Source organism: Euprymna scolopes, chromosome 6 (assembly GCF_053919585.1).
Source record: "Euprymna scolopes isolate OS-2025 chromosome 6, ASM5391958v1, whole genome shotgun sequence".
Classification (NCBI taxonomy): domain Eukaryota; kingdom Metazoa; phylum Mollusca; class Cephalopoda; order Sepiida; family Sepiolidae; genus Euprymna; species Euprymna scolopes.
Window position 1 is genome coordinate 36,490,834 of NC_136487.1, and position 21,790 is coordinate 36,512,623.

Below are 21,790 nucleotides of genomic sequence, written 5' to 3' on the forward strand. Positions count from 1 at the left end.
CATAAGAGTGATAAGAGACTCCATAGTCTTTTTACTGTAGCTTTTTATGTTTTCGCAAGAATTCATTAAAAAGAATTTACTGATAGTATACAAATTAAAACATCAATTGAAATTTTTATATTTCTTCAACAACGAAAAAAAAATAATCTGTATTCATGAGAGCACGTGAAAAGTTAATTAAAATTTACTGAAAAATTCTGTGTTGGTTTTATACCTGAACCGTATATATGCATGTGTAAACGAAAATCCTAATTGAAGCCATTTTAAAAGCCTGTTTAAATGTCTTTAAAACCTGCAATGGGCTAATTGCCATTTTCGTGAGATCAATTATCAATTTAAAATTATAAATTTCTTTACATTTGAAAAACCTAATTCATAAAATTATGTTGACCTACTTTTAAAAGTTACACATAAATAGCATTTAAGCTAACAAATCGAACTTTGATTCTGACTAGCCAATTTTCATATAGTATTGTACAATATTATTGGCAATATAATAACATGTTTAGCTACAATTTATGCAAATATGTCTGAGTTCAGCTGAGACAGCTACTAATATGGAACACTTATGTAATATTTCTTGTTTGTCTGCTCTACTTTTTCTTGGAAACTACTGGACCTATCTAGTTATGATAAGGTACAGCGAATTCAGTATCATGGTATCCATTCATTGCACAGTTAGGAATCAATAGGTATTAGTCACCACAATACCACATTTACTCTAGAAGTTCTAGGGCAGCAAGCTTTAACTTTTGCTCATTTTTAACTGGTAAATATGTGTTCTTTAAATAACCATCTAAAAATATCAGCAAAGAGAATAACTCATTTTAGGTGGAAGCATATAATAGGAGTTATAGACTGTAAGTTTCTTGATCACAATTTATTTAAAAAAAAAACTCGGGGATTTAAACATTCTTAAATAATCAACTTCAAATTCAGCTTAAGGGAATAACTCTTATTTATTGTAGTCAAGGTTAGTGTTTCTTTACTTGGTTTTATTTTTCTTCAAGGTTTACTTAAAATTGCGTTTTCTGATTCTTTTCTTGATAAACAACAGATTTACTTCATTGTTTTTTTTGTTTTTTTTTTTCTTACTAGCATCTTGCTTTGCTTTCTCTCCAGACAAGGCATGAAGCCACTTCATGTGAGGAGCTAAATAAATAGTACTAGTAAAACCTTGTCAATGATAAGTTATGATGTTAGATGGAATAGATTCTAACCCCAAAAAACAGCAATTCCTTCCTGTTTGTCAGAAACGCTCCTGGAATGTGAGGACTAAAGGATCAAATAAGGAAGCGAGAGTTATGCAACTGTCAAAAGTAAACCCAAGATGCTGGGATCTTTTTATTGATCCAGTAGATATCTCACTGCTGATGCAATTCTCTATCTATATAAGAGCCAGGTACATCCAAGGATGGAGTACTGTTGCCACATTTGGGCAGGAGCTGCTAGAAAGGACTTATTCTGCCTTGCTAGAGTTCAAAATAGACTTTGTAGCCTCGTAGGGGATTCTCTTTTCTCTTACCTGAACCTCTTTCTCACAGAAGAGATGTTGCAAGCCTGTCTCTGCTTTGCTGTTATTTTCATGGCAAGTGCTCGTCTGAGCTCTAATCTATGGTCCCCCCCTTGCTAAACTTTCTCGAGAAATACTCGTCTAGCTGAAAACATTATCAATAATTTCCACTACTCATATTTTGTGCCTAAACCTAAATGTAGATTCCATGAACAAAGCTTCTTTCTTAGAAGTTCATGCCTGTGGAACTGTCCTCCGTTTGCTTGCTTTCCAGATGACTACAATATGGTTGTCTTCAAGTCCAACGTAAACAAGTTCTTGATGAGCCGTTCCACTTAAGTTAACAAATTTACCGAATTTCCACTACTAACGATTACTATATTGTCCAATTGACTACTGTATACTCTTTAATCCTTATCCTCGAGTGGCCTCTGTGTCTTCATTAGTGGTGATGCAAAAAAAAAAAATCGATTTTCTACTCTAATTTCATTTTAATATGGATACTCATCATAATAAAAAGGTGTGGTTATAGAACAGAAATAATTACAAAATTTTATTGCAATATTATAAAACCATAAAAACGTGTAAACTATAAGTTTTAGAATTTTAATATTATGAATAATCCTGTGTTCTTTATCAAAAGCTTTTTCTTGATAAATACGAGTAAACAGCTTTTTTGTAGACAGTTGTGTCATAAGCATCTTTTTCATTACTTTTCCCTTTTGTTTCTCGAGTTTTGTCTTATATACAACACATATTTTAACTTTTGTTTCATGACGTTCTTTTGTGTTCACATGTCAGCAAGTTTTATGCGAAATTGTATGCAGAAAGAATTTTTTTTTATTTGCAACATATCGTTTCTCTAATAAATATTCTTATGAGGTACAATTTTCTTTTAAGTATCTATATATTAATACGATAGCGTGTGTTATTTTCTGTGTCACACTTACATACGGGTCATTTGATTATGTTCTTCCATTTCTTGAAATAAATAATTTTACCAAGAACTCCTCATAAGTTTTGATTTCGGTTTTAATTATAACTAATGGCGTTCCAATAATCTATTTTTTTTAAATAATTTAATCAAGAATTCTTCATAAGTCTTGGTTTCGATATTTTTTTTTTTTTTGTAAATAATTTTATCAAGAATTCTCCATAAGTTTTGGTTTTGGTTTCGATTATAGCTGAAGGAACTAAAGTTATATATATATATATATATATATATATATATATATAAAGTTCAGGATTTGGTTTCTATTCAAGGTGATGAACCCAAGTTATATAGATATATATTTTTTATTTTTGAAATCAGAACTTTATAATATATAAAAATCGATAGAACATTAACTCTTAACTCTATAATAATATATACGAAATCTGCAAGAATTAAAATATCATATTTAAACATACTTTATGACCGGGCTATGCCGGTTGTCCCTGCTAGCTTAGATAAATACTTTTGCAGTTTTAACAAAAGAGCTACAATAATATCAGAGCGTCTCCCTTTACATTGAGCATCTACAAAATGCCAACATCAATATATCACATATGAATGAGCCCTTGTGGAATTTCCACAGGTCCCGCTAGTATTAATTATGAAAAATTTACATGGAAATTCTCGAGTGAAGTTATCAAAATGAATTTATTTTTCAACTTGAAAATCAAGATAGAAGTTCAATATTTCTCAGACAATAAAATAGAGCTTAGTATGTATGTAGTTTTGAACATGCAAATGTTATTTTGTTTTTTGTTTTTTTTTACGTTGGTAATCTAAAAATCGAAGTTTCATCAGAGAAACATGAACAGGAAATATATAAAACCAGTATAGGGGTAAAATTGTCCCCAAATCGTCAATCCGTTCATTTGTTCGCAATTTTCTCAATAACCACGCCTTGGATTTTTTTTTTTTTTAATTTTGCACAAACATTAGTCATGGTGAAAGTAAATTATTCACTCGTAGAGGTGGACACTGCATATTCGGTTTGTTTTATATAGATTAAAGAAGAATTATTTCAGTTTGTAAAAAAAAAATGTATTTGTTTTTAAATTTTAATGCATATGCAACGTTAAGTAAAGTCTTTGTGTTTGAAATATTCCAATCGAAGTTCAAACCTGATTTAAGTTGGTTCAATCTTTTTAATCAATCCTAATTTTTTTAATCAATCTTAATTTTATTAATCAATCCTAATTTTATTAATCAATCCTAATTTTATTAATTAATCCTAATTTTATTAATCAATCCTAATTTTATTAATCAATCCTAATTTTATTAATCAATCCTAATTTTTTTAATCAATCCTAATTTTTTTAATCAATCCTAATTTTTTTAATCAATCCTAATTTTTTTAATCAATCCTAATTTTTTTAATCAATCCTAATTTTTTTAATCAGTCCTAATTTTTTTAATCAGTCCTAATTTTTTTAATTAGTCCTAATTTTTTGTAATCAATCATAATCTTATTAATCAATCATAATTTTTTTAATCAATCATAATTTTTTTAATCAATCATAATTTTTTTAATCAATCATAATTTTATTAATCAATCATAATTTTATTAATCAATCATAATCTTATTAATCAATCATAATTTTTTTAATCAATCATAATCTTATTAATCAATCATAATCACAATATCTGTCCCTACCCAGCGTTGTCTGGGAGTAAAAAAAAAAAAAAAAAAATTACCGATTTGTTTACGAAAGAACAAAAATCAGTTTTGGTGACTTAAATTCCATGATAAAATAATTTAGGTTATTTTCTGTACTTGACACTGATTGCATTTCATGTTGAGATGAGAAACGCATGCATGCAGACGTGTTTGAAGTCACATAATTTAATCTATTACTTAAAGGAGAGACGTCTGTTAGTACGTATGTATGTGTGTTGCATGTCTCTCTAAAACTGTCAAAATCCAAGGTGAATAAGAATGATTCCGGTATTGCCTTAAAGGACTGCGACTTGGATGCTAATGTGAAATTTAGAACAAAATATTTATTTTTTCTACCTTAACGACCACAGAATCTAATGGAGGGTGGTCACATAAAATTGTCTCTTTCTAAACGATTTCAACGCATGCATGAACCGTTCACCTCTTGAAGATGTTAAGTACATAAATTTGCAGTGTCATGGTATAGCCGAATAGGTTAGAGGGTTGCCTCATAACTATTAGTTTTTACGTTCGTGCGTTTTTTTTTTTTTTTTTTTTTTTTTTTTTTTTTTTTTTTTTTTTTTTTTTTTGCTAAACATATTTTTGAAAACGTTTATTTCGGTAAGCTTTTGCTATTAAACAGGATTAAAAGATTTTTTAAATATATATTTTTTGTTTTGAACTTTGTGTTGTTTACTTAGCAATTTATTTTATTTGCACTTAATTAAATTAAAACAAAAATCATTTTTCTTATTTAGTGATTGATTTAAAATCAGATTACTATTAAGTGCATGAACGTTACTTATGTAAATATCACAAATATTTTAAAAACTTTTTTCTCGCTCGCATGCCTTTATGCCGAATTTGTAACAGTGGGTTTACATCAGTGGATTCTCTTTTTGTCCAAACTGATATAAATTATTGCACAGTAAAAATAAATTTAAAAAAAAATCAAGTGTAGTCAAATGCAACTTTATTTTCTTTTTTTTTTTTATATGACCCGGGCAACGCTGAGTACCCCTGCTAGTTAACATATATGAATGAAAAAAAAAACTCAAGGGATAACTTTATTTTATTCTGTTTTAGTAAGGAAAAATGTCTTCACACTAATAGTTCTCTTAGCTGAGATAAATATTCTTGGAAAAATATAAAGCAAAATAAAACATTCTTACCAATAACAATAGTGGAAGAAGAAAAATGAAAAATGGGCGGGTCTGAATCCATTATTGATATGTTAGTTTGCTATTTGGATCAGACTTTTAAAATGAGACAATATAACTTCATATGTTATATTTTATTTGTTTTATTGCATTAATATGCAAAGGGAATCTTAAAATCTATTATGTATTTGATTTCATTTGGGCAGATAGATTTAAATGTTTAGCCGTTTTTTTTTTGTTTTTTTTTAGTGATTTTTATTTGATAGTAAGTTTATGGTTATTGAAGCTGAGCCTAATAGATTGTTTTGCTTATATATTCACTATTTATGCATGTTTATTATATACAAAAGATATAAAATAAGACAATATAACTTTATATGTTAGATTTAACAGGTTACATTAGCATTATAAAAAGCATGAGGTGGCGATTGTATTTGTGTTTAGGATTAAAGCGAGAATTTATCACTAGATGTTTGTAAACATCTAGATTTATCGCAAGTATAATTACCTTTTTGTGCCGAGTAATTGTGTGTGTTTTTTCTTTTGTTTTGTTTTTTATGGAAGTCAGTCCAGACAAGGCATGAAGCCACTTGATACAAGGAGCTAAAAATTAAGGGGGGGGGAACACTTCAGGGTCAAAATCTAGCCAATGATAAATGTTAAATGGATAGATTCCAACCCAGCAAACAGCAATTCTTCACCCTTTGTCAGAAACATCTCATGGAATTTGAGAAGAAAATGAGAAAATAAGGGAAGCGAGAGTTACAAGGTGGCTGAATTTAAACCCAAGGTCCACTTTGTATAGGATTGTTCTTAATTTTCTTTCTAATATATCCAAAAGTATATTTGTATAAGTGAGCACTAGCAGTATCAGAATTTTTGAAGGAATTTTTGACACCCCTAACACGAAACTGCGAATACAATATAAAAATCTCGTAATTTCTCTGTTAAAAGTGGGTTATTTATTTTCTTTATGGATTATACTTCCAAAATAAACTATCACAGTTGTTTTAAAAGTAATAAAAATATTTTTTTTTTTTTTAAAACAGTAATGAATTTTCCGAACTCAATATTTTTCAATTTTTAAACTCAATATTTTTCAATTTTTAAATTTTAAAAATCTATCAAAATTTTTCTATTGATTCTATTTTTACGATATTTTCAGGGTCAATGTGAAATTTTATGTTCTTTCCAATAAACCGAATATAATATTTTAGACAAACGTTTTTTTTTAAATTCACGCCCCCCCCCCAAGTGTCACCCATTTTCAACTTTCTCTTAAAAAGTAAATAATTAATTTATGTCGTGGAGTTTTATATATCACAAATTGAAGAGAAAAGGTCAATAAATAATATATTCAAATTTAAAACAAAAAAAAAATCGCTTTTTTAGAAATTTACCTGTAAACTCCGAAGTTTAAAACCTTATTTTATAAGAACACATTGTTTCTTTTTTGTCTTTTTTTTTTTTTAATGAAACCTTGGTCCTTGCTCCTTTAATTGAAAAAAAATTAGGGCTTGAATTACATTTTTCGAGGAGTTATAAGCTTAGAAAGATAGGGGGTCGAATAATTCACGCCTCTCATTTTGAAATGTCTATTAAAAAGTAAATAATTAATTTATGTCGTGGAGTTTTATATATCACAAATTGAAGAGAAAAGGTCAATAAATAATATATTCAAATTTAAAACAAAAAAAAATCGCCTTTTTAGAAATTTACCTGTAAAGTCCGAAGTTTAAAACCTTTTTAAAAAAAAAAAAACACATTGTTTTTTTTTTTTGTTTTTTTTTTTTAATAAAACCTTGGTCCTTGCTCCTTTAATTGAAAAAAAAATTAGGGTTTGAATTACATTTTTCGAGGAGTTATAAGCTTGGAAAGATGGGGTGGAATTATTCACTATTTTCATGAAATTTCTGACACTGCTAAGTGAGCACTATTTTAGTATGCATTGTGGAATTTATAGATAATATTGATTATTAAATTGAAAATTATTATGTGTTAAGATAAACTTCATTGTATTGTACGAGTTTTGTATTTGATTATTTTGCAAATGTTTGTAAGGGATTCTTTACAAGCTTGGATGCCTTCATTGTGTTGGATATTTGCATATCTGGCATATATCCATGGTTACTAATAGTGCTTTGTTTGGGAATGTATTAATTTGGTAAGTGGCTGGTGTCTTTGATATATCGAGGGATGTTAGTAAGGAGGGGGTTGAGTACGTGGTCAATATATCCTGATATCGATTTTGTACGGGTGACTATTTCTGATACAACATATCTACCTGGAAGTAGATTTTTTTTTTAACCTTGTTGGTATTATTTCTGTTATTTGGAGGTGTGGTTGGCTTAAGTTAGAGTGAAGTTTATTTCATTTATATATATATATATATATATATATATATATATATATATATATATATAATATATATTAGCATGGGTGCCAGGTGTTTGGCGGTGTATGCTGAGCAAAAAAAAAAAAAAAAAAAAAAGGGTCAATTTTTTTAACTTTGACCCCCTATTATGACCCCCTTAAAATCTATTGTTTTGGGCTTGAATCAAGTTATTAAGTTAGATCCATGTCCAAGGAACCTATATCTAAAATTTCAAGTGTTTAGACCCAAAATTGTGGGAGGAGTTTGGTAGAGTTCTCAAAGGTCAAATCGTTGAACTTTGATCCTTTAACAGCCAAATTTCTGGCCGAAAACCAATCACATCATCTCAATCACAATTGTCAATACCCTGTATATCAAATTTCGAGTCTGTAGACTTAAAATTGACAGAGTTATTGCGTAGGGAAATGTACACAGACACACACACACACACAGATACACACACTGACACGTTCACTTATATATATATATATGTGTGTGAAGAGTTTATATTTTCGGGATTGTCAAAAATATTGCAATTGATAGGGATGTGAGATTAAATTATGTTTGTTTTTTTTTTTGTGTGTTTGTGCGTGTAAACAGATTCAAATAGCTAGTCATTGATTTATGTTGGAAAATTTTATCAACTCAAATTTCTTTGTCAGCTTCCAGCAGAAATATTTTGGCATTCTTATGTAGCTTATCTGTCCAAAACTCTTTTGGCATTGCTTGAAGTCTTGAAGAATGAACCTTTAGCAACCAGAGAATTCTGGGAAAGTATACGAAAAATAGTTTAACTTTCTAACTTCAAAGCTCTTTTCCAGTTGAAGCATCATCATCATCATCATCATCATGCAGATGTAAAGTTGATCAAATTTCATTTTGATAAAATATTTTCATTTCTATTGGAAGGATTGCTAAGTTTTTTTTATATCGGTCATATTCCTGTTTGGCATTTATTGAATTTAAAGGAAGTGGTTTGTAAAAAATTAGGATTGTGGAGTTGTTTATTTACTTAAACGATATATTTTTGTTGTGTCCCTTATTATAATTGCTCTCCATTTGTCTGCTAGTATGATGTTTATTTCTCGTCTGTTTTTTAATTTATTATATTTGTACGTTCTTTTAAAGAAAGATTGTTTTTGTTGTAGTGTCCTTTTTTTTTTTTTTAATCCTGTTCACCCCAAACAAGACATATTTCCAACTGGTCTGAAAAGCTTACTATTTGAAACCAAGTTTAGAGGAGATGACTGAGATGAGTCAGTTTACATTACATTGAAACTTTTGTGTGTCAGTACAGTCGACAAGCAGGTAACAGGAGAGGGGATTCCAAAGTCTACCAGTCTGAAGAAAGAAGTTATTAGAGTAGCAAGTTCTTCAGCATCTATGGATCTCTATAGTGAAGAGGTGGGATTTTGTTGCTAAACTTGTTTGTCGGGGGTATGTATGTTGAGGGAGCACACGTACGATGAGTTCATCAAAGCAAATTCCATTAAAATACTTGTAAAACAGGCACAAGAATGCAACAGTGCGATGATGGGACAGGGGGCTGAAGCTGAGTTGACATTGCAGAATCTATTAGATTGAGACTTTGTTTAAGAGGGAGAGACTTGTGGTAGATGTACCAGCCCAGATGTGACAACAATACTCCATACATGGGAGAATGGTGACATTGTAGAGGTACAAGATATTCTCAGGCATGAATAATTTTCTAGCATGGTAGAGGGAACCCACCTTCTTTGCAGCAGTCTTTGCAGTGTCCTTTATGCATTTGTGTCTGTAAATATTAAGCCAATGAGTTAGAAGAGAATTATCTATGTGGTTTCTTGTTTTCATAGCCTATTTATCAATATATAAAGTATGCCCACTAGATAGGCTCCATTTTTTATTTCTCTGTCATTTGTGGTGGGCAGGATGTTAAGTAAAAATGTGTGTTATAGTTTTCTGTTAATAAAGTCTGTAAAATAGTCTCAGTTTAATGAAATGTGCCACGTGACTATTAAAGACATCATAGAAAGATTAAAGTTTGAGGATATACGTTGCATGGAGAGAAATAATGACAATAATGTGATGGATGTGTAATATGAGTATTAAACACGGGCTTAGATCTGATGATCTCGGAGAAAGATTAAATCTGGACGGTATAGGGAGATCTGTGCAGAACAGGAGCCTCCAATAGTTTGTTTGTTGAAAGCCGTAATATGTGGAGATAATGAAAAGTTGGGTATGGCTGACCACATATGGAGGGAAAAGGAAAAGCATATTCCTTTATGAGGAAAAAAGTAATAATAAGAGACAAAGAAGAATAGTGGTGAATAAGATGATCCAAAGAAGTAGCGCATATGTTGAGCAACGATCATCTTTTAAGTAGACCTAGTATTGAATTTAACACAATATGGCAACCGTTAATTATAAATAATAGATAAGGTGACCATAATATATATAGTAATAAGATTGTATGTCTAAAAACAAGAATAGGTTTATGACTTCTAAAATTGATACTGGAATTGTTCATGGCATAACAGACACAAAATAGTGGGAAAATTCAATTCTTAGTAAAACTCTTCTGAGTGAAAGTTTAATCCTTAGAAAACAATTGTGAATTACTTAAGACTTTTCATGGCTGACGGAACGAGAGCATGTTACCCCTGTGGATTACATGCAAGGTTCGATTTAAAATTCTGTGCAGATTCCAGAGTTTGACAAGGTTCACCTGAAGAAAGTGGAAGATCACATTGTAAAAATAACAGAGAACAGTAGTTCAAATAATAACAATCATATTGAAAGAACAGATGATTTTGCTTGAGTTGGTAGATGTAGAACAGTTGAGATAGCAGGGTCAGTTTGCAGGAGAAGATCAATGAAAACATGTTAGGAAGTGATTATGGTGCATAAAGTGATATGGTGCACGTGTATCTCATAATTGTCTGATCTATTCCCTGCTTCCTTTGTTCCAGCTCGTTTGACTCTGAGTTTACCCTCCCCCCGGCTTTGATAAGTATTGACTTTAAAGTAAAAATATACACCTAAGTATTGGTTGAAGGGGCTTAAATAATAGTTTAATTTTTTTAAATAAAAATTTTGTCTATCATGCAATTCAAAGGCTTTTGCAAGCTGATATATTAAGCAATCTCAGTCTTTTCTACGAATCCAATTATTTCTCAGAATTGTTTAATCTATTTCCTGCTTCCTTTGTTCAAGCTTGTTTAACTCGTTGGTCTCGTGGTCTCCATCAGTTGTTTTAATACCTCATTGTAATACAGCTTCCTATTCCAGTAGCTTCTTTCCAAGGACTGTCAGGATGTGGAACTCTCCCTGCTCAGTTTTCATTCTACCTACAGCCTTGGTCTTTTCAAGACTAAGGTAAATAGGCATCTCCTGTCTTTACAATAATTATTTTTCGTGCTTGTTAGCTCCTTACATTAAGTAGCTTCATACCTTGTCCCGAGCGATTTACATTTAAAAAAACATGAGAGAAATAGGGTTAAATAAAAACCCGCCCAGAGATTAATTAGTTTGGAAGATTGGAAAGCCATCCACTACATGCGAACATGTATAAACAAATGTCAAACAAAATATGAGGATGAAAGTCTGCAATTTGCATGTCTTATAAACATTACAGACCACACAAACATGTTCTTTTTTTTTTAATAGGAAGGCAAAATATTTCCCTGATTGTTATCCAATCTTTAAAAAATAAAAATTGTGTTGAGGATCGTTTTCCAAGAAAAAGAATCTATAATGTTATCAATATAACTTAAGGTGTGACTCATTGCTTTCAAGGCTGCTTATTGATACAACTTGTCCACGTGGTTTGTCTGTCTGTCAAACGAGTGGTTCAAGAATGGTGGGGGAGTCATGAGTGGTCGAGTTGTTTGACCGCCCATCCTGACCACAAATGTAAATCCTAATGTCACTTATTTCTTTGTCATTCCCTGCAATAACCTGATTCACTGGCACATCAATTGAATGTAATCTAATATCAGCTGAGCTGGAAAACGAAAAACCAATCAGTTTTATTGTTTCTTTGATTTATCTTTAACTCTTTGTGATGGAGGAGTGGACAAGAAACATGGATGGTGCAGTGAGAGAAAGCGAGTAAACAAATTTACAGAGAAACAGCTCTCTTTCTTTTACTCTTTCTTTTTTCACTCTTTTTTCTCTTTCAAACTTTCTTTCTAGTTCCCTTTTCCCCCTATTATCTCTGTCTTTTTCTGCCTTTTTCACTCGCTTTTTCCCTCTTTTGTCCCCTTTCTCTGTGTCCTTTATACCGCCTCTCTCTTTTTTGCCTTTTCACCCCTCCCCTCTCTTTTTCGCCTTTTCACCCCTCCCCTCTCTTTTTCGCCTTTTCACCCCTCCCCTCTCTTTCTCGCCTTTTCACCCCTCCTCACTCTTTCTCGTCTTTTCACCCTTCTTCTCTTTTTCACTTTCACCCCTCCTCTCTCTTTGTCTCCCTTTCACCCGTCCTCTCTTTCTCCCTTTTGTCTCCCTCTTTCTTTCTCTCATTTGCCTCCCTCTCTCTCTTTTTTCCATTTTGCCACTTTCTCTCTTTTCTCCAGTTCTCTCTTCCTGTTTTTTTCTTTTTGATTTCTTTTTTTTTTCCTTTTCTATCTCACTCATTATTTATCTCTTTCTCTTCATTGTATTCTCTCTCTCTCTCTCTCTCTCTCTCTGTGTATGTATATATATATATATATATATATATATATATATATATATATACTAGCAAAAGTACTCGTCGTTGACTGGGTTCAAAAACAGCCTACAGAAAATGGACTCTGATTTATGAAAGTATAATAGGTTATGAAAAGGAAGGGTTGTAAAGAGATAGCTTCGAATTTGGGGGTATCAAAACCAAAGCAAAATATGATGAAAGTAAAAATAAAATAGATAAACCCCATAATTTATTATGCCATACCTGTTCACACTGAAACACTTATCACAATATTCTATGGATCTATATTAAAAAACCTTGTTAAACTTTGTGACATATTTCCATTCTATGGAGGTCAGGTGCGAACGAACACACCATAATTTTATTATACTATATTTCTTCAAACTGAAACATAATTATCAAAGAATACTTACGCAGATAGATGTGAAAAGTCTTTATTAAAGTTTGTGCCTATTTCCATTCTATGGAGGCCAGGCGCGAACGCAGACCCTACAATTTTATTATACCATCCCTATTTAAGTTAAAACATACTTATCAAAGTATTATTATGTACATCTATATCAAAAACACTTGTAAACGTTTTTTTTTTTTTTAATTTTTAAATTTTGTATTTCTATACTTTGTGGACTAGGCGCGAACGCAGACCCCACAATTTTAATGAACTACTGTTCTGCCAGATCAAACATACCCATTCCTGTGTCTCGATACATCTTCTATCATTATATGTAATCAGTTTTTTAAAATAGTCAACCATATAGGAGCCTATTCGTGACCAGACACACACACACAGACATTCAGCTTTATATATATATATATATATATATATATATATATGTATATATATATATATATATATATATATATATATATATATATATATATATATATAATGACGTAATGTAAGCAAACTGTAAGGTATTTGTAGCTTGTCTTCCAACTTTCGGATTTTTAATCATGTCCAAACGCATGTTATTTCCTTTTGGTGGATTGATTGTTGCTATTTCTTCTGATGAGTTAAGGGTAAAATAGATTCCCTGATTGATATAATAATTGATTTTGTGCTGCGAAACAGATACTGTCAAGAATTGTAAATTTCAACTGAATTAAAGGAATAAATTGTAAGATGGTCAACATCATGAAATTTGGAGTATATACTTTTTTCATCTATTCCTTATATGCTCTGTAATTACATTGACCTTATTAAATAAGGATTGCTATATATAAAAAAGGAAATACATGTGAATAAAGAATATTTCCACAGAAATAAATATATATATATATATATATATATATATATATATATATATAGGCCAATAAACAATTGCCAAGTTAAAATGATACCAATACCCTCCACTACTACAGCTTGATCATGAGATCGTATTTCCCCTCTTCCCTCAACCCCCACCCCTACTCCATTCCTTCATCACACCTCCCTCCAAAACCCCTACTGATCACATTCACAAAGTATACACCCCATTTTTTTTCTAAAACGTAAACCACACTCGAATATCTTATAAAAACTAATGCAATTTTTACTCTCTTTTCAATATTGCTCCTTTTTTTTTTTTGTCTGATGAAGTGGTCTCCTTGAATTAGGATTCCACTGAAACATGTATGCACATATGTAACCAACAATGTTTGTATAATAAACAGACTATATATATGTATATATAATTTTTTTGTTTCTTTTTGCAAATGTTTCACATAATCTTGTCTCTTAGGATGGAGATATTTTTGATGCACTTTTTTTTTTCAATAAGTATTTTGAATAAGAATTGCCTGATTTATTCCCTGCTCCCTTTGTTCCAACTCATTTGACTCGTTGGTCTAGTGGTCTCCATCAATTCGATGTTTTAATACCTCATTATAATACAGCTTCCTATTCCAGTAGCTTCTTTCCACGAACTGCAAGATTGTAAAACTCTCTTCCTGGTAACTGTTATCCTCCTACCTACAGCCTTGGCCTTTTCAAAACTAATGTCAACAGGCATCCCCTGTCTTTGAGATAATCAGCTTTCGTTCTTGTTAGCGCTTTACATCAAATAGCTTCATGCCTTGTCTCAAGCGTTTCCAAAGTAGAAACGATTGTTGCGTTTGTTTCAACTAAAAAAAAAAAAAATCTCTGATGCTAAATTACTTTTGCATGTCACTTGCTAAATATGAAAAAGATTAAATATGAAGGTTAATGATGATCTCTTTATGCTATTTCGTCCCAGGTAATGCCAGATAATCTTGCTCCAACTCTTGTAAACCGTTCTTAATACAAGTGTTTGGACACTTAATGAATACTGATGAGTCTGGCATTTACAATAATATCCACAATGGTGCAGTGATAATAAATTTGTGTCGTCACCGGACATGTCCGTTGTTGTCCGATCTGGCTCTACCCATCTCTTTTTTCCACCAATCGGTTTTATTGTTTGTAAGGGACATTATTTCACTTCATCTTAAGAGCAAAAACGAAAAAAAAAAACAAATGCAAAAACAATTATTACCAAAACAGAGCCTGTTGTTTGTTAGATAGAAGTCCAATTGCAGCCATTATTTCTTGGGGCATTGTTTCAGATGAATTATGAGACCATCTTTAAAGAAATAAAAAGCTACCCCCCCCCCAAAAAAAAACACATAAAATAAGAAATGTCACTTTTTGTTAGGGTTGGGGGTTAGGATCTAAGATCCACCAGATCAGAAGATTCCATGATGGAGAAATGTGTATGTAGATTACTTATTAATTGCTTTTATTTCTTATTTTCCAATTATACCCCCCCCCTCCGGATCTTTTCTTCTGCAAATATCATTTTTTTATTGGCTCAGCCATAAAAAGAATGTTAAAAGAAAAAATAATATTTTTATGTTCCTCTTTCTGTTGTCATTCGTTATGATTTGTTGGGGAATATTTATGTTTGTATTTTTTCCATTTAATGCCTGCTGCTAGTGGAAATTCTGTTAATATACTGCCCCTAATTTTAACCTCCTAATACTAATCTTAAGATACACAGCACAATCACGTAGTCCTCACCAGATCACCGAAGTTAAGCAACAATGAGCCTGGCCAGTACAAGATGGGTGACTATTTGGGAAGGCCAGGCACTGTATATACTGTGCTGACCCATAAGAAATATATAGCACTATACAGCACTGTATATACTACGCTGAGCCATAAGAAATTTCCAGGTTGGTATCTAGAGGTGCATTAATTCACTGGGAGAGATGCACCCGTAATCTGAGTTAAGACATGCATCTAGGAGAAGGTAACTCTGATGACATCAGCAGCGTTGGATGGCCATGGAAGAGGATGAATATCTAGCAGATCAATGGTATTAAGACTTACGTTATTCGACTGCAGCAGTTCTGAGAAAGAAGATTTCTTCATGGAATCTGCATTTAGATTTAGACACAGATAGGGAGTGGAGTAAATAGTTTATAGTGGTTGTAGCTAGTCAAGTGTTTTTGTGAAAACTTGGCAAGGGGAACCATAGGTTGGAGTAAAGTTGAGCACTTGCCATGAAAATAATCATAGCGCAGAGACAGGCTCGCAACATCTCTTCTGTGGGGAAAGAGATTGCAGGAAAGAGAAAAGGGCATCACCTACTAGATTTCGAAGCAGGTTTTTAACTTTATCAAGGCTGGATAAGGCACACTGAACTGTTCCTGCCCAGATGTTGCAACAGTACTCCATTTTAGGGCGTACCTGGCTCTTATGCAAATAGAGAATTGCATCAGCAGTGAGATACTTGCTGGAGTGGTAGAGTGATTTAACCATTTTTCCAGTGATCTCAGCAACAGATTTGATATATCTAATTCTCATCAGTTGTTTTCTCATCTAGTCTTAAGATGGTTGTCATATGGACAGAGTCTTGAGGCAACATTCACTTAGATTCTCTCTACATCATCAGACACATGTCACCTTCACTCCAATTCCAAACATGTGAAGTCATTTCTATGTAAGATAATTCGATACCTACATGTTTTGTCTAGGGAGCCAACTTTTGACGTCCCTCACCATGCGCTTCAATCACGACAGTTGCAGCTGGGTCTATTTCTGTTTGCTGCCAGTTATCATGACATGGACTGATGTAACTCTGGCCAAAATTCATACTAGTTAACATAATCTCTACTTACTGGTGTAGGGTTCCAATATATAATCCTTGTGTGGCACAACAAAGCTTTTAATATGATCAAGTCAGCTTTGAGCAAGAAAGATATCTGTATAATTATTTAAAAAAAAAAACCTTCCATGATGGAGAAACATGGATTTAAATTGCTTATTAATTACTTTCATTTACTATTTTCTAGTTATGCCCTAATCTTAATCTCCCGTTTATTTTTTACTTCAAGTAAAACAAGATAAATGCTCAAATGAGTTCACTTCTTTGGTTCCTCGCCTGTCAAACACTCGTCAAGCTACAACAACTGTAAATAATTTTCCTTATTTCAGTCTACCTAAAACGAAGCAGAACTTCCATGAGCAAAGTTTCTTTTCAAGAACTGTCCATCTGTGAAACACAATACCATGGGACTACTTCCTAGCCGACTAATACGTGGTCGTTTTCAAGTCCAATGTTAGTAAATTCTTGTCAAGCCGTCGTCTTAAATAATCCAATTATTCCTAGTTTCAACCATAGTTTCCAATCCTTAAAATATATTATAGTTTCTAATCAAACTCTTTAACCCTTATTTCAAATGGCTTTTATGGCGTTAATAAGCAGCAGTTCCTTAGTATAAAATACACAATACAAAAAAAAAAAAAAAAATTACATCCAATTCCAATCTGAGACTACAAATTCTTGAGGCGTTGCTATTCAATCTCTTGAATCCACTATTAACCAAACCTTTTTTTTTTTTAATATTTTCTTTTCTTTTTTTTTTTTTTTTTTTTTCTTAAATATTTTCTTATTTTGTTCTAACTGGGCTTCGGCAGACATTCACCCACTATATCAGACATTTCAACCGAGAGATCTTTTTAAGATTCTAACTGTCTCTTGAACTGAACCTTTGTAAAAAGGAATTGTCCCAGATCAAACAATTCTTTGTCGCCCCTGCAGTACAGAGACAGCTGAAGAACATCGTCTGCAGGCTCAGTATAAAATATGGCACAAAAGTAAATGCATATATTATTTAATCGGAATTCATTGAGATGAGTATTATTTATTAATTTTATTTATTGCAGACTATTATCCTCATCTTTTCTTAATTGTTTCATGACGTTTCTGCCAACTTTTCCTCTGGCTTTCATCAGGTGGTAATCACGACAGATAGGAACTCTGAATCTCCTCACTGCATTCACTGCCTTCTGTAGTTGTTGTCGTCTCACCATATTTTGGCCAAGTAAGACTCTGGTCGGCTTTGGGTAGGATTGAAACCTTTATCTTCAGACAATTCTCACATAGAACCGTAGAGATTCAACGTCTCTATCTACTGCGCCACGGGTCCCCAAAGTAAATGCGTTTAAGAACATAGTGGGGGAGCTTGAAGACAGGATTCCAATTCTTACTACAAAACAAAACACGAGAACAGGAACAGGGGAACACCGAAAATATGCAATTGTTCTATCAAAATTTGATAAGGGATACAATCACTATAGGTAAGCTGCTGGAAAAGTAAGAACTGAAGGATTACTGGAGTTCTCTGTTTGAAAATGGGGGTACGTACAACTAAGAGGCCAAATAGATTTTAGATGTGGCTAAAACAATAAAAGCATGCGAAAGCCAAATAACTCAACTCTACATGAAGTTTGGTGTCAGATATAAAAATAATTTTAAACATCATCTGATATTCATCACATTAAATTTATTATCTGTTTTACATGCAAGCATATGTTGGACGGCTTTTAGAAGTAACTTCCAAACTAATTTATCTCTAAGTAGGACTTATTTATTCCTCTTTCTCCCAAGTCCATCCTTAGCACTTCCCGTGGTTTTATTGGCCTTTCCCTATGAACTGAACGTATTTCAACTATTCTTTCAACATGGCCATACCATCAAACTTTGCTTATTCTGCACACATTTCTCTGTACTATCCATATTTAATGTTCCTCTGGAGTCATCAGATCTAAGCCTATCTTTTAAATTCACGTTACATATGTTTTATATCATTTTTATGTTATTTCTCTCCATGCAACACATATCCTCAACCCTCAGTGGCTGAATTTCAATCCCATACAGCATTACACTTCATACCTATGCCTGATAAACTTATCCTTTGGTTAACAACAGTAATGTTCTCCGCTCATTAGTATTAGAAGTTTTCTGAACTTAGTCAATCTACTCCTAACTCACAATCACACTAGCACCAGCTCCTACCTGTGCTCCAATGGTATCACTAAGATGACAAAAGTCTTAATAGCCTCACTGTCTGTATATACTTAATCCGCATACAATTTTTTATCAGTCTCACAATTCTTACATATAAATTGGTCATCTGTCAATCTACACTTCTGTATCCCATGCTTACAAGTACCATAAAAAATTGAATTGCACCTGATTCCCTTTTTGCAAACTGATTGGTCCAGTGGTGAGATCCCATTTGGTGGCTGTGGGGAATGTGGAGTTGCTCCTAGGTTCACATTGGCCCGGAGTGGTGATACCTGTTAGGGCATTTGATGCTACCAGAGCAGGCTGTCTGAAGATATTGGCTCCCTGACCAAAGGTCCTGGATATGACCTTAAACTATATCCAGTGGTGCGGCCCTAGCTTGCAGGCTTCAGGGCGTGTGGAGCCACATTTTAATTGCCATTACTCCCAGGTCCACTCTGACCCGGAGTGGTAGTACCTGTTAGGGTCCCAACTATTGGTTAAATAGAAACTGTCTTGAAAACAACAAATATTCTATTAAAAAATTTTTCTTCAAAATCTTTGGATTGAATAACCTGAAAAGGGTTGATATGCCGTAAAAAAAAAAAAAAAAAAAAACACTGACCAAAAATGCACCAATTCCGACCTTCATCAGGTGTATCTTGTTGAACTCTGGAATTTAGATGGAATTTCAAATGGAATCCTTTATTTACTTGATGGGGGTAGCGTAGCATGCTCTTGTTCTGTCATTCCAGTTATTTTTTTTTCCTTTTCTCTTTGCAGAACTCAATCTTATTCTGCAAAGACAAAAACAAAAAACATTTTCTTTTACAAAACAACCAAACCAAACACTATGAATAAATATTTAAAGATATAAACTACTTAAAGCATAAAGGCTTTTTCCAAAATTACTGGATGCAGCAGTAAATAACCAGAAAAGGGTTGATATGCCGTAAAACACACCACATAGAATTTCAATATTTTCCAGCTTCAGAGCTCTGTACAAAATAAAGTTTCTAAATGCATTATTTGTAGAACGTTTTCTGTCTAAATGCATAAGACAAATTAAGATTTAATAATGGCGAAATTCAATCTCTAAAAAAAATATTGAATTATTCTTGCTTGGAACATTTTCATAAATCTGTTTATGTTCTAAGAATGTAATTTCAATGTTTTAACTCTTAGAAAAAAAAACTTGGAAATAAAAGTATCTTTGTAAAATGAAGGTGTTTTTATAGTTTGAATAGAAAAAAACTTTTAAGGAATAATAATAATAATAATTCATTCTTTTATTTGTTTGTTTTTTGTCGTTTAGCAAAATCTTTATATATTTACAATTTATTGTTATTTGATAAAATTATCTTCAATAAATGTCTGTTTTCTTGCAATAAAAAATTCAAATAAAATCGTCTTTTTTTTCCTCCTCAGTTTACTGTACTTTTCAATTTGTGCCTTTTTTGTTGTTTTTCTCTTTTTTTTTTACCTGATATGTTTTACTTTATTTTGTTCTTCCTTTCTTCAGAATCTTATCCTTTCTCGCTTTCTTCTTGTCTCTCTCACTCTTTCTTATCTCTAGCTCTGTTACTCTTTCTTCTTATTTTCTTTCTCTCTTTTTTCTTGTCTCATTGTCCTCTCTCTCCCTGGTTCCCTCCTTTTTTCTTTTTATTTCTCTCCTGTTCTTCTTGTTTCCTTTTTTCATGTTTTCTTTTTTCTTTTAATCTATTTCTTTGTGTCTCCTCCTTCCTTCCTTTTGCTATTGGCCAAATCACTCCTAAATTTTATACCTCTTTCTTTTTATTATTCTTTCTTTTCTTTCTTTTTTTTTCAATTTCTTTTTTGTCTTTGGAAAATCTTATTTTACATCTTGAATTCTTTCTTAAAGAACATTTTGAGTAACACTTTATATGCATATAGACATTTTTATATCCACCAAGCTTACCTTTTTTCTTACCATAAGCAAAAGAATATAAGGATTTCGTCCGGAAGCGGGTGAAGGGGGGGTCTTCTTTTTCTCTTTCTTTCAGATCTCTTTGTTCTTTTTTGTTATTTTCTTTACTTTTCCTTTTCTTTTTAATTTATTTTCCTTTCCCTACTTGGGCTTGAACACTGACCTTCCAATGTCAAATTAATGAATTTGTAACTACCACCCATCTCTGTTGTCCTTGTATCTATTTCTATCCTTATGACTTGACTGCTTAAACAATTGATTTACAAAAACATTTATTTTTCTAGTTCAATAATTTAAGCTGATTTTCTTTACTTGTATTGATTTTTTTTTTAATTTAATATCTTTAGATGAAGCAGCTTGATGGATTGAATCATTCTTGTTTGAGTTAACAGAACAATTATTAAAACAGGAAAAGAAAACTTAAGTTATTGTCTTACTCGCTCTACAAACCCGGCGTTGCCCGGCATGTAGTGAAATCAGTTTACTTTTTTGTTTTTGTTTGCACATTTTTAAAAACTTCCACAGAAAAAAAAAGTTGTAAGAGAAACAACTCCTTTTATATTCTTCAATTAATAATGGGTTATTCCCCTTGATTATTTTAATGTTTCCATATTACCAGTTGTCAACATGGCACTACATACTTTTTCTTTAATAAACTGCAGAAAAGTAGGTTATTTTACTGCTAACACCATGGTATAAGAATTACAAATGAAAACTGGCTTGTAAGAATCAAATTTTATATGCAAGTTTAAATGCTATTTGGGTTGAATTTTAAAACTCTTACTGTTTCGATAAATTATTTTCTGATGATCATTGCTTTAATTTAAATGTTTTTTTTTTCATTTTTTTAATGTAGTTGATAAAACGGTGTCTCTGCAAGGTGAAAGAAACCATTAATGGAGAAGGTCATTAGATGTGAGTAGTTAAAAATTATTTATTTCATTCGGTTCGATTTTTCTTTTTTCCTTTTGTGCTCTCTCTTTTCTTTCTTTCTATGTTTTTTGCGCCCTCTCTTTCCCCTTATTTCTCTTCCCTTTTCTCTTTTTATTTCTTCTTCTCTCTCTCTCTCCCTCTATCCTTTCTTTCCCTTTTGCTCTTCCTCTTTTTCCATTTACCCTCTCTCTCTATTCACTCTACTCTTTTTCTATTTTCCCTCTACTCTTTCACTCCCTGTTTTCTTCC

The 21,790-nt window shown here is 32.0% G+C and overlaps 1 protein-coding gene across 2 annotated transcripts in view; it reads left to right on the plus strand.

Moving 5' to 3' along the window:
- LOC145277605 (TOX high mobility group box family member 3-like) overlaps positions 1-21,790 on the plus strand; it is a 730,818-nt gene that overhangs the window by 275,344 nt on the left and 433,684 nt on the right. For both annotated transcript variants that reach the window (XM_080129132.1, XM_080129133.1), the window contains one exon: positions 21,465-21,523. The gene's annotated coding sequence lies outside the window, so the exon portion shown is untranslated. The remainder of the gene's footprint in view (positions 1-21,464; positions 21,524-21,790) is intronic.